Here is a 14,873-nt window from a genome sequence, read left to right on the forward strand (position 1 = left end):
GAAGCATTTTGCAGTTTTTAAGGACGCTTCATGCTGATTATCACTCGTTTTTATTTATTATTTTTTGTGTTCTTGTTGGAAACAAATGTTTAGAGATAACATTGTTTAAATTTTATTTAATTACAAAGTCAACATATTGATATTGGTCACAGACAATATACTGTAGAAGATTCATTGACTAATTCTGTTAGATTTCTTCTTCCTCTTCTGCTCATGGCAGGTTGAATTCCTCAAAAACAAATTTTCACCATTTCTTTCTGTCTGATGTCTTTTTGTCGTTCTATTATGAAGTTTAAGTGGGTACTTTCTTTGCTGGAATGTCATTTAATAATATGTTTGGTAGTCTTTCTGGATTCATTCTTTAAAAATGTGCAAACCAGCTTAGTTGGCTTGTTTTTAGTGTGATAATTATTGTTTCCTTAAAGTTCTTCTCTGACTTTTTCATTTGTTTTTCTTTTTGTCCAATTTGTTTTATTGATTTTTCTTAGGCATTTCAATTTCTTTTTTCTTAGGATCCAGCATTGGGAGCCATAAAGTATTGTGGGAATTATCATTGTTTTATATATCTTTAGTTTGAGTTCTTTACTTAATCTTTTATTGTTCCATATTTTTTTCTAGTCTGCCCATTGTTATCCATCCATTATTAATTCTGTTTTATGGTTTTGAAATAATCGAGATGTTTGATCAGAATATTTTCTAATTTTTCTTGGCTGTCTGTAGAGTGCTTCATCTACTACCTCTTTTAGGTGCAGGTCACATAAAAATGGTGACAATGGGCATAACTCCTTTTTTAAATAGCTCTCTGGTCTGTTTCAATATTTTTGTATTTTACTACTGTTTGTGTTTCTGAATAATAATTCTTATAATACAATTTGTCCACGCGGTTAGCCTAGTGGCTTTGCACTTTGCAACCATATGCCTGGGGAAGGAGTGTCCTAGGTTTGATTCCCGTCCACGACGTGAGGAGCTTAAGGATCTTCCTCAGCCATAGCCAAGTTAGCCGGTCTTGGGCGTGGGCAGCAGGGTTTTTTCCGCCAGTTTATCTGGGGTTTTTCATCCCGCAAGAAGGCAAACCGGCCCCGTGAACACACAGGTTACAGTCATAAATACTTACGGCAAGGAAGGCAACGGGAAACCACCTTGCTCATAATCATCTCTCCCTAGAATGGTAGCATATAACTACCCTCCTGCGGCCGTATGGCAGATGGGAACCAGAAGATAATACAATTTAATAGGTATTTGCCAAACCTCTTTTTTTCTAGAATTTTAATGAGTTTACTTCTGTTTATTGAGTCGAAAGCTTGTTTGAAATCTATAAAGCAGCAGTAAAGTTTTTTTTTTTTTTTTTGCTTTTGTTCTCTCATAAGATCTGCTAGTCTGTTTAATATGAAAACTGCATTTATTGTGCTTCTTTTACTTCTGAATCCCATTTGCTCTTCTTCCATCTGTTCTTAAGAATTTTAACCTCAGTTTTGAATAATCCTGATAAATATTTTATAACAGTGACTTAGAATAATAATAGGCCCTGTAATTAGTGCAGAATCTGGTATCAACTTTTTTGTGGATGGGTATGATCTGACCTGTTGGTATATTTAAATCCTTTAGTATTTTATTGAACAGTTTCCTTAAGTAATGAATTGTGCTTTCCCCTCCTTTTTTCCAGAAGTTCTTTTTGAATACTTTCTATGCCTGGTGCTTTATCATTTTTCATTTGTTCTAAGTATTTTTTCATTCAGGATGCCTTTTGTGTCAGAAGATATTTTGATCTTTACTTTCTTCAGCTGTGAGTGTTTCTTTATAGCGATTAGTCATACACCCTATGTCCAAAAAGAAACCAAACCTTTCGAAAATAGAAGAAACTAGTGACACCACCTGTTGTATCTTTTTGTTGTCGAAAGCAGCAGCCTTCATTAGTGTTGTGTTAACTGTTTATGACATTTGTTTCATTAGAAGCCAAGTTATAATGCCAAGAGTGACAGTGTGTTTTGATGAACGGTCGGAAAATAAGTTTCAAACAGAGAGACGTGATTGACTTTTGTGTTAAACTTGGTAAAAGTTTTACCGAAACGCATCAAATGTTTCAAAAAGCATACAGTGATGAATGCTTATCCCGTACTCAAGTTTACGAGTGGTTTAAGTGATTTCAAAGTGGTCATGAGACGCTTGAGGACGACAAAAACTGGACTGAGCAAAGTTAACATCCAAAAAGTGCATGATTTCAAAGAAAACCCGAAATCGTCCATGAGATTGATTGAAGGTGAATTGGGGATTCCAAAATCAACTGTGCACAGCATTTTGACTGAGAGTTTGGGCCTTCGTAAATTGAATTCGCGATTTGTTGCCCACGAGTTGACTGACGACCCCTGCAAGGACCTCATTAAAACCGCTCGTAAGGACTCAAACTTTCTTGAAACGATCGTTAATGGTGACAAAACATGGTGTTTGAGTATGAGGTCGAAACAAAGCACCAGAATGCTGAGTGGAGACCACCAGAAGAGGGGCATCCAAAAAAAAAAAAAAAATCACTTGGAAAAATCAAAAGTAAAGACAATGCTGATTTGTTTCTATGATTCCAAGGACATTATCCTCAAAGAATTCACTCTGCCTGGCCAAATGGTCAGTGGCGAGTTTTATCTCGAAGTTTTGAAGCGATTGTTAGTGAGAATTCGTCGTGTATGGCATGAATATTATGATGCAGGCAGCTGGTCACTTTTGCACAATTTTTTGCACTTTTGCACCATCTCATCGTTCGAACATTGTGAGACAGGTTTTGAGGCAAAAACCAAGTTTTTTGTGTGTTGGATCACATGCCATATTCACCTGATTTAGCACCCTGTGACTTCTTTCTCTTTCCCAGACTTCATTTGCTGAAAGGAAAGCGATACGACACCATTGAAAAACGTTCAAGAGGCAGTAACCATGACCCTCAACAGTATCCCAAAAACCAATATAAAAAACTCATTTTAATGAATTGATTGAAATAAATGATTTGAATAATTATAATTGGCCCGTGTTTTATTTTCTATCAAAATTTCGGTTTCTTTTTGGACAGATAATAATTGCTACTTATTGTAGTTCATCTTTTTGTAATATTAAAAGTGGGTTGGGTGAGAATGTTCTAGTTATTTCTTTAACTATTTCATAAATGGTCTTGGAGTCATGTTTACTGCATGCTTGTTCACACATTCCTGATTTTTCTCCTAAGTGTGGTTTTTGCTAATCTGAAATTTCTTTTTTCAGAATTTTGTATAGTACTCTGTTTCTTCGTTACCTTCTTTTGAGAGGTTAATTTTCGATGTTCTTTTTCTTTCTCATAAATCCATAATCTGATGTAATCCAACATTTATTTGCTCTTGTCTAAGTGCTTTTCTGCTGCTTCTTTAACAATACCTTTCCCATTTTCCCAAGACTCTTTTTAGCTGTATCTAGAGCAAGATTATATAAGTCTTCTTCCAATGCTCTCTGCTAATTAGATCTGGTTAGGCTATCTTTGAGATGTCTATTTTCCTGTTTTTGGTGGTTGTTCTATTCCTTTTAAGACTGATTTTTAGTTTAGCTCATATATTCATCTTTATTTGACTGACTGAAACTGAGAAAATATATAACAAGTTAATTTAATGGAGCACACAACATGTTTCGTCATTTTTGATGAAATGTGTGCTGCATTAAATTAACTTATTATCCAATCACCAAGTCAATGTAACTACTGATTTTATATATATATATATACCGGGTGGTTCAAAATTCCACGTACAAACTTTGAGTGGAGAGGTAGAGAACATCAAAATAAACCATATTCACATAGGAAAGCATGGCCAGAAACGCCACCGGAAGGTACTAACAGGGACATAAAGATACAGAAATAACACAAGGCAGTAAGTAGTGTAAAAAACTTTATTAGGCGTAACTGAACAGTTCAACACATAATATGGTAAACGAGGTGCATGTTTACCATCTCAGCATTCGTAAAACTATGCATGTTCTTCGTACAACGTTGAAAGCTTGAATGAGGAAGCCCCAATTGCTCACCTGGAGCTCTGCCAAACAGCGCCACCTATCACTTTCGGGTGGCATGTCCAGTCATGCTTTCCTATGTGAATATGGTTGATTTTGATGTTCTCTACCTCCCCTCAAAGTTTGTACATGGAATTTTGAACCACCCTGTGTGTGTATGTATTAGAAATCTTTGTTCTGTTATAGAAACATATGTTGATCTATCTTGAGAAACTGTTTAATTTGGAGTATTCATCATGAAAGTAATGATTCTTTATATGTCATTAGGTGAATGATAGAAACTCAAAATATCTTTCTCTTTAATCCTTAAGTATTATAAGAGAAGTTCTCCATGAGTGAAACAGCAACAATTTCCTTGCACATAATTGCTGAAGAAATTGACAACTCATACCTGTATTTTCAAGCATATTCTGTTTCTATTTATAGAAAGTACCAAAAATATTAAAAGTTTTATTTCATAACCTTGCACTATCCAGCACTGCAACAGGACACAACAATGTTGTGTTTTTACTTGACAGTTGTCAGTTCAATAAACACAAAGAATGGCTTTCTTTCCAATCTTCACTCAAAACCCACAATAAAGATTGGAATTTTGGTCCATGGTTATATTGTGATTTCTAGCTGTTTTATTGTGGTTTTTTTTTTTTTTTCATTATAAAATTAATGTATCATAGTGTAGATTTTTATGTTTTTAGAGTATTTAGTGTCTTTATAACATTTCTACCATGATATTGTCAGCATGGCACCAATGCGACGAACAATAATGACAAAGATCACACTGTACAGCGATTTGAATTTCCAGGATTTTATTCAGTGCTGTATGTGTGAAATGTATTTGTCAAGAAAATTAAAGAATATGTGAAAGGAAATTGGAACTGGAGAGAGAGAGTATGTATTAAGTGTTTCAAAAGTGAGTGTTTGTAAGGTGGCACACAAGATGGAAAATTAGTTATTAATTTTGAACGTGCAGCCATGTCTGCTGAATGCTAATGGTAGGGTAGTAACTGAAGCAGGTGAAATAGTTGAATCAGTAAGTGATCACTTTGCAACTGTATATCATACAGGTGGAGAAACTGCAGTAACACGAGTGGTAAGTGATCTGGAAATGGAGGTAGATGAACTGGAGGTGCATGAGATATTACGGAACCTTGATGTATAGTTATGGGATTAGATGGTATAATCTAGAGGAGAACTAATGGACATTAATAAATCGTTATCCTTCATAGGACAAAGCATGAAATTGAAAAATTGCAGAAGTGGCAAGACCACAGGGCTGAAAAGATAAAGAAGAAGGTGGTCCAAAGGAATAATAAAGACCAACTGAAAAAACAAGTTAAGGAGAAAATAATGTATGGAGACAAACTGTGATGGTTGTCTGGAGAGAGCACAAATCCAGTTTTCCTGGATTTGTGCTTCACAGAACATGCTGAAGCATAAATCCAGGAAAACTTAAACAACTAGGATGGAAGCAACTGGGTTTGTGTGAAGGCACCCATGAGACGATTGAATCTGAGAATGACCAAGTGTGGAATCTAATTTCTCAAGCAAAATATTGAATAGGATAGTCAATTCAGGGAGTAAAGGTGGGTGCAGGACTAAAGGGAGGAGTTTTTGGCATTGGTTAGTGCAACCTCGCCAAAAGTTACAGGGATTAAATGTGAAGAGTTTAGTATTTTCAGGAAAGATAGAGAAGATAGAATAGCATGGGAGGTACTGCTGATGATGATAGTGGATGAATTGCAGCCTAAAAGAATAGGAGAAAGGAATGAGGGTAGCTGTTCATTTGAAGCAGTCTGGTGAAGACCAGTAAGACAAAATACACTGTTAGTTGTAACCATAGGCCATAGAGTTCCACAGATTATCTGGAAGACCTGCATTAGCAAATTAGTACGAGTACAGCCGAGTGATGAGGAGACAGAAACAGTTAAATAGTTGAGTTACTGAATGATCATTTTGCAAGGGTATATCATCCTAGTGAGGTTACTGCTTTAACCCTGTAACAGACACTAATGAGGGACTTCAACTATGGAGATATAGACTGGAAGGAAATAGAATTTATAACCTGCTAAGAGATAATTACTTAAGGCAGCATGTGATGGGGTAAGAGAGATTGGACCTGGTCATAGGATCAGAAGAACTATCCATAACCAGGTGACAACAATGCCTCCAATTGGTGAAAGTGACCATGCAATATTGACTTGGGATATTATAAAACATGAGGAATATTCTATCAAGAATTCGTGGAACTACAAGGTAGGTGATTATGACATGCTTAGGAAGCAGTTCAAATCACTGCAGGCTAAAGATGTAAGTAGTGCATGGGATATAGTTAAAGATCATCTAGAGGAAGCAATATTAAATTGTATACCTAGGATAAGGAGGGTTAATCATAGGAATTAGACAGATGAGTAATATCATTAAGCACGAGCTGCAGAAAAAGAAAACGCTGGAGGATATATAAAGAAAAAGGTGACCGGCAAACTCATGAACAGTACAAGGCTTAGACAAGAAAGTTGACAAACATGGCAAGGAAGATAAAATCAGATTATGAGAAGAATCTAGCTGAGCAGGCCAAAGAAATTCCAAAGAGTTCTTTTGTTATGTGTCAAGTAAGAGGAAGAATGACTATGGAAGATTAGCCTTAATAAGTGATGGTCACGAGGAGACAGAAGCAGATAAAATAACCGAATTACTGAGTTATAAGTTTTAGTGAGACTTGGCTACCAGCAGACGATATAGTTACATTGATTAAATGTGAAGGGTTTAGTATTTTCAGGGAAGATAGGATAAGAGGGAGGGGAGGGATACTGCTGTTGATGATAACAGATGAATAATTGCAGCCAAAAAAGAATAGGAGATAGACAGGTGAGTGGCTGTTCATTTGAAGCAGTCTGATGAAGGCCAGTAAGACAAAATATACAGTTGGTTGTTACTATAGGCAATGGAGTTCCACAGATGATCTGGAAGACGTGAATCGGCAAATTAGTACAATGAATACAGGTGGAGTGAATGTTATGGGGACTTCATGACAGGAAGGAAATAGAATTTATACACCTGCTGAGAGATAATTACTTAAGGCAACATGAAATGGAGGCAATTAGGGGTGGGAGAGTATTGGACCAGGTTATAGGATGAGAAGGGCAATCCATAACTAAGGTGACCAAATTGCCTCCAATTGGCAAAAGTGACCATGAGGTCCTGATTTGGGAGACTGCAAAACATGGGGAATATTCCATCAAGAAGTATATGGGGTATATGTAGAACTTCAAGGCAGGTGATTATGACAAGCTTAAGAAGAAACTTAAATCTGTACCATTGCATAAAATACTGTGGGATAAGGATGTTAATAGTGCCTGATATATAGTTAAGGGTCATCTAGAGGAAGTACAATAGTATTAAATCGTATATACCTAGGTTAAGGAGGGTTAATCAGGTAGAGATGGATGAGTGATATCACTGAGCACAAGCTGCAGAAGAAGAAGAAAATGCTGTGGAGGGATATATATAAAGAGAAAAGTGTCCAGCATGGCAAGGAAGGTAAAATCAGATTATGAGAAGAATCTAGCTAAACAGGACAAAGGAAAACCCAAAGAGTACTTTCATTATGCAGCAAGAAAGAAGAATGACTATGAAGATTACCTTAACCTTAATGAATGAGTGATGAGGAGACAGAAGCAGTTAAATAGTTGAGTTACTGAGTGATTATTTTGCAAGCAAATATCATCCTAGTGAGGTTACTGTTTAACCCTGTGACAGACACTAATGAGGAAACAGAAGTGGATGAATTGGAGGTTCTTAGGATATTGCAGAGTTCATAGCAAGTGAAAAGAGAGAAAAATTATAGACTAATCAGTATCTCTGCATGGTAAAAGTACTAGAAAAATTGGCCATAAAGAGAATTCAACGAACGGGTAGATAAAAATGATATTGTATGAGGATCAACATGGCTTTGTGAAGGGTTGGTCATGCCTCTTTATAATAGAGTAACAGCTGATTTGGATAAAGGAAATGGCCACACGATGATTTCGTAAAAGTATTTGACAGAATACCACATGGATCACTGGTACACAAATTAGAATAAATGGGGATGGATATGACATTGGTTAAGTGGATAAGAGGGTGGCTGCTGGACAGATTTAAAAAAGTGGTATACGGAGGGGCAGAATCAAGTTTAAAAGAGGTGACTAGTGCTGAGACCACTGCTGCTTAATTTGTACATAAATTTAGCTAGAGAATTATGGTTGGAGGTAGACAGAGAGTTCAAGTTTAGAAGATATATTGCTAAGGTAGCCCATTTCTTGACTATTTGAAGAACACATTAACAAGTAGATATAAGGAAGTTATTCCTCTTTATAAGGCCCTGGATACGTCCACATCTGGATTACTGTGCTCAAATCCGGTCCCCTGGGTTTCTTGGAGATGAGAAGTGGTGAACAGATTCAGAGGCAAGTAACTAAGATAGTCAGTGGCCTGTTTCCTATGAGGATATTTTGAGGGTGTGTGGATTTCAGAAAATAAACTTGTTCAGAAAATAAATTAAGCAACCGTAAAAAACGTTTAAGTTGCTTAAAGGGCTTTATAGGATAAATGCAGGGGAAATGCTTCAGCACTTGATTAGAGGGACCAGAACAAGGTTGTCATCCCTGGAAGGATTTTTTGCTTGGAGAGTTGTGAATGAGTGGAATGGGTTGCCAGAGTCAGTTGAAAGTGCTTAATCTGCTAATGGGTTCAAGTAGAGGTATGATAGATTGGGTCTCCAGCAATGAGTTTTTGGACTCCATGGAGGTACGTGTATAATAACACTAACTTCTCAACAGGAACTTAAATGAGGAATCTGCTGAAAATCACCATCCATTCCTTACATTTATTTCCTTTATTTCTCAAAGGTAATAATTAACAACACTCTTTCTCCTATATCCGTTTCTTTTTTTCTGATGTCTCTCTCTCTAGCTATTCTTTTCTTTGGTCTATCAGCTGTTCATATCATATCACAATAGAACATATACTGCATTCTCCATGATTTTCAACTATGTGAATGACATCACAATAGGTGGGTATCACAAGGAGTAATTCAGTAATGGCAGATAGAATATGTTTATTAGTAGTATACCCAATCAACACTTCTCTCCCACTTGATGCCTATTTCATGTGTTGGCATACAAAATGTCTAGGTATTTTAATTTCCAACAAAGAATGTATTACTATCTTCCTTGTTGCTGCTAAATGAAGAACCATTTCCACTGGTGACAAACAATGAGGCACAGATAGGCTTAATGGCTTCACTAAGTCATCTAACAACTGATATTATTTTGACAAAGAAAATCTTATTAACACAATAATATTTTTACACATCTCTTATTCCAATTTTAATTAATTAAACAAAAAGTAAAATCGTCTGTAAACAAAATCATCACAGAAACAGATGTTTAGGGATAATATTAGAGCAATGAAATACTTGGCAATGAACGTGTTAACACGTTTACTGCCAAGCTGAAAATTGGAATTTCATGTGGTGGCCAAATTTTTTTTACTTGATACCGACATCCACGCGATAACGCGTGATCGGCCATCGGCCGCCAGGTGAGAACTCGCAGCACGTGATATCGCGTGATTGGCAATGAACATGTTACTTAATAGTTAAATTTTATTTAATTACAAAGCCAACATTTCTATATTAGTCACAGACAATATATTATACCATGGATGGCCCCAATGTATGCTACAGGATTATGTTTTTAATAATAGCATAATTTTTATTTTCTGTGCTACAAAAGTGGCACAGAAAACAAGAGAACCAGAACACATCTGATTTATTACCACTGCTGCAGCAGTCCGTATGATATTTGTACTTAGAATACAAAGTACAGTTATAGTTACTGTACTTGGTATTCTAAGTACAAATTGTACCAGGTACAATTCAAAGCCACAGTGACAGACAAAATTTAAGCTAATAAGGAAGTATAACAATTTCCCTGAATTTTGGATAATCTGAAGTAACCATATTTATTAAGGTTAGTCTTAGACATGGATAAGAATGAATCCTAAGCTTTCTGTTTTATAATTGCTTAATTTTAGTACTTTGGTCTACTTCAAATGAAGAAGGTTCCAATTTTGATTTGTTTTCTGTGTTAATCATTATAGAAATGTGGACCAACTATGGTGCCACCAGTGATTATGGCAAAATGCTAGTAACTTATCCAATTTATTCTGATATGCTGTAGTAAGCTATAAGAATTCAATACTTGTTACAGTCATCTAAAGATCCTGATAAAAATCAATGCAGCAAAAAACCATTTCTAAACTGAAATGGTTTGCTTACCCAAAAACAAGTTGGCAGATTTCTATAAAGTTTCTATAAAGATGCAGACTAAATCCCCCCCCCCAATCATTCCACTGAACCGAGGATAAGAAAACCAAAGTGAAAAAAAAAAAAAATAAATAAATAAATAAAAAATAAACAAATCAATAGCTATCTCATTTATGAACTATAAAGGAAATTTGTACACCCTGCAAGGCATACAAAGACATATTCACATATCAAGTTTTTGCCAAGTTATCTGCTGCCTGCAATTAACAACCAAGATTCTCAGAAGTTAAAAACTTAAACATCTTCCAAATATTTAACTTATTGGTTTATTAATACATGATGAGTGCTGCCTATTACTCTTATAAGCCATAGGCAACCTATAAATTTCCATGATACCTATGAAATTCTTCCATTCTATCAAGAATGGTAAAATAAATTGCAAACCTCATTCACCTAAAAAAAAAGGAGGGATTAGATGCTAATAATTAGAAGCAAAACAGAAAAAGGTTTTAATACACAAGGCTTTTTTTCAACACTGAAAATATTAATCTATTTTATAGCAGTGTAATATCACTATAATGGGAGACGTCATGCAGTTCAAAACAAACTAAAGAAAAATTAACACATTTAAGAATTATGAATCTGAATACAAAATATCAGTCGAATAAGCTAAAAGAGATGAACATGTGGCGGTTCTGCATACCAAGATAACATGCTTTCATTTGATTTTTTTTTTTTTTTTGTTATAAGTTTTTTTTTTATTTATTAATGAGTGGTTAGGTTTGAATGTTAGTTTTGTTTTTGAGTCGGTTTTCCAAAAAAAAAAAAATGTAATAATTTACAGTTGATTTAACATTTTCTTGAAAAAAGGAAATGTCATATTTTTTTCTAACATATTCCATATTAAAGCACCACCTATATATATCATTATAACAGCAGCATAAAGCAAATCTACAATTCAGGGAATTTCTGTAGGTGGGAGGGATCTCATTGCTCACCTATTATGAAATATGTTCACTGAATTTCTATTTCTGTCCCAATTAATTACAGTAATCAGAAACCTGCTGTACATATTATATATATGTATATTATTTAATATCAAGGGGATATTAAATCCCACATTGTTTCAAAACCGAATAAGAAACTCAAAGATCGGAATCAAAGAGTTTCATGCGAAATATAGTAGACTATAAAAGTATCGACGGATACTAGCGTAAGCCAAAGTCCGATCTTTGAGTTTCTTATTCGGTTTTGAAACAATGTGGGATTTAATATCCCCTTAATTTAAATAATATTACATCGCCAAAATGAAGCCTACTGGCTCTTTATTTAAGTAATATACATGTATGTTTATATATAATATAACACCACAACATGGAAACTTCACTGAAAACTACACCAATAATTTCCTCTATGACAATTTGAAAACAATGAAAGGGAAAAGATAATTTAAGGACGATATTCCTGGTTGGTATAAGATTACAATCCCTCAATATCAAGTTTATTCTTAAGGCTGTCACTCATTGTTTTTTTAATCAGTTAATCTACTTGTCTGGAACTGAGAAGATCCTACTTGGATATCACTCTAAAAAGTTTAATGTGTTGTAAGTGGGAGTTATCGTGGTATCCCACAGCAAATGTTTCTGAAATGATTTTGCTCCCCAAAGTCGGTTTTAAAAAACTGATTTTGGAGAGCTTGCCAATCCAGTCAAACCATTTTTGATAAGGAGGGGCAACATTTTTCAACTGAGATGTCATCCTTCACTGAAAGAATGAATTAACAATGGAGTGATTGTTTTCTTTCTTTAGTCCATTGTTGGCTGAATGCCTCTCCATGCTTCTTTCATTTTAAGTATTCTTTTGCATCTGTTCAATAAACAGTCATATCTGAACACTGATTGGGTAGTGATGGAATTCCATGAGAAGAATGAAGCTGAATTTATTCTGTTTCTTGCTCTTTGTGTAATATTTAAAAATCACTGACACACTGATGTTGCTGTACTATATCTGAATCCAGTTTCTGAACTGGGATGAAGCTTGAGGACTCCTGATAATTTTGAGGAAGAATTCATTCTCATCAGAGCTCCCTTCTCAGTTACAAATGGATGTTACTATATGACAAGCAATGCCTGCACCCATAGGTGAAACTCCAGGTCTAACCCAATTGGAGGAAACATACTGCAACCACTGACTCTTAAAGAAAGCCCACTAACTGACTGATCCCAATTGAGTTACTGAAGACTGGTAATCTTGCCCAAGCAGAGCATGCACATGATCAGGATTCCCCTCTCCAGAAATTCAAAGTTGAACTACATGGCAAACAGCAACAGGACATTAGATCCCAGTGGTTCTGAAAAATAGGAAAATAAAAAAGACTTCGGAGAAGTAGAGTGAAGAATACACAAAGAGAAGCACGGAAGAGGAAAAAGAATGACAAGGGACAGCACTATTACCAAGAGGTCCCCTCCATCGCAAAAAAAAAAGTGTCCCACATGGAGGGAGTAACAAAGATCTGGGTGAGCTGATGGAGTTAGTGCCTTAGAAGACACATAAGATATCACAATATTGAAAATCTAGCAAATAATAGATTAATTCAGAAGAAAGTTGTTTATATAAAGCCTAGTAATAATGAAAACTTAATTGTGCCACTATCATAGTACCTTGTAAACTCCTTCAAGGAATTTATCAGAAAATGATGACAAACTTCAAAAACTAATGCTTGAATAATTGTGTACTTATGTGTCCATTTAGATAATATGTAGTCTATTAAACAACCCTGCCTACAACACCAGATTTAACATCAAGCCATCCCGCAGTATATTCTTCAATTATTGCTGTTGATTTGCAATTTATGTATAAAGCACATATTAATCATCTTAAAAACGAGGATATTAGGAAAGAACTTGACATTTTCAGCATCCAGGAATGCGTTAGCAGAGCTAATCTCAGATGGTATGGTCACTTAAACAGAATGGGCGAGGAAAGATTAGCAAAACAAGTGTTCTCTGCCAGGTTGGTAGGAAAACGACCCAGAGGAAGACCAAGATATAGGTGGATTGATACGGTACAAAGTACCTTAGACGATAGAAATATAAGATCTGGTAATGTTGGAGTCTTGATAAGTAACAGACTGATTTGGAGGAAAATTGTAGATAGGAAGTTAGTAATGATGTAAATTTTTCATGTAGTACTATCATATCCTGTACACCCCTTGAGGGTACATGGCAGGAATTTGATGATGATGCACATACTTCCCTATTTAAGGTTCCATTACACTATGCAGATCTAATGTTCTGAACAATTTTTTCTTGACTTATCTCATATACCTTTTTTCAAGATAAACAAAGCTAAAACAGAGATTCTTATTATATTTACACAATTTCACAACTACTAGTTGTAAGATAAAAATTTGCATGGCAACTTCTCATTAACAACAGCCTTCTTTAGTCCATTGATATTGCAAGATAACTTCCTCAAGCAGCATGTGATAGAAGGAACTTGAAGTCGAATTATAGTGTCAGAGAGGGTTTCAACATTCACACTGTACTGATGTAGGAAGTAGAGAACTATAGTTAGTTCTCGACTTACAACAGGGTTTTGGTCCAAAAATCCTGCTGCAAATTGAAAAGATCATAAGTTGGAAATTGTTGTATGAACCAGAGAATGTTAACAATTAACATCCAACATATAATAAAATGCGTAGGTCTGGGTTATATTTTCCATCTAATTTTATTCTTCGTTTATAGTGAAATAATACCATGTACAAATCATAACTAAATCTCTGTATCAGTGCTTCTGTACATTTACAGTGTCATTTCTAGTAAAATAATCAGCTAGAAATGAATGAGCAAGGGTAATTCTTCAAAGTTGCTGTTTGAATTAGACCATTCATCAGAACAAATTCTTGAAATTCAGAAATTGCAACAAAGCATTTTGAGGATGGAAACTTCTGGAAGATCTAGACATATCTTCAAGAATGATGGCAGGCATTTCAAAATTTGAAATTACATCATGTATGAATTTAGTCTGAACTCTGTATGAAAAGAAACTAGTTCTGCAGCTAAAAGAAAGACAAATGTGAAAGAATAACTCAAAATTAATGCTGATCATATGCAGAAGAGACCATTCAACTAATGAGTGTTTTGTGATGAGCTATCAACATGATGTAAGCAATGTTGAAGGCTACCTCTTCAATGCATTAAGAAACTCAGGTGTAGGAGTAGATACTAGAATTTATATAAAATGAAAAATAATTTGGCAATAGGATCTGATGGGATATCAGCACAGATGGTAAAAGTATGTTCAGCTAAACCAGATGAGCCATTGACTGTGCTTTATAATATTTGAGATAAGATTCCACAGGAGTGGAAGAAATCATAATCCCATTGGCACAAGGACAGTGTAAAAATGGTCTAATTATCAATTGATTAGTATCTTAAAAGTGATGAAGGTTTTGGAAGAGTGGTAAGAATTCAAACAGAAATTGGTTAAAAGAGAATCTATACTTTGCAAGGAAAGGTTATGTATGAGCAATTTGCTGACATTTTATAAT

The 14,873-nt window shown here is 35.1% G+C and overlaps 1 protein-coding gene across 5 annotated transcripts in view; it reads right to left on the reverse strand.

Annotated features, from left to right (window-relative positions):
* LOC150092623 (pumilio homolog 1-like) overlaps positions 1-14,873 on the reverse strand; it is a 328,288-nt gene that overhangs the window by 12,954 nt on the left and 300,461 nt on the right. The gene's annotated exons all lie outside the window — the stretch shown is intronic.

This window comes from Typopeltis vanoorti, chromosome 25 (assembly GCF_054136105.1).
Source record: "Typopeltis vanoorti isolate ZY-2024b chromosome 25, IOZ_Tvanoo_1.0, whole genome shotgun sequence".
NCBI classification, from domain to species: Eukaryota; Metazoa; Arthropoda; class Arachnida; order Uropygi; family Thelyphonidae; genus Typopeltis; species Typopeltis vanoorti.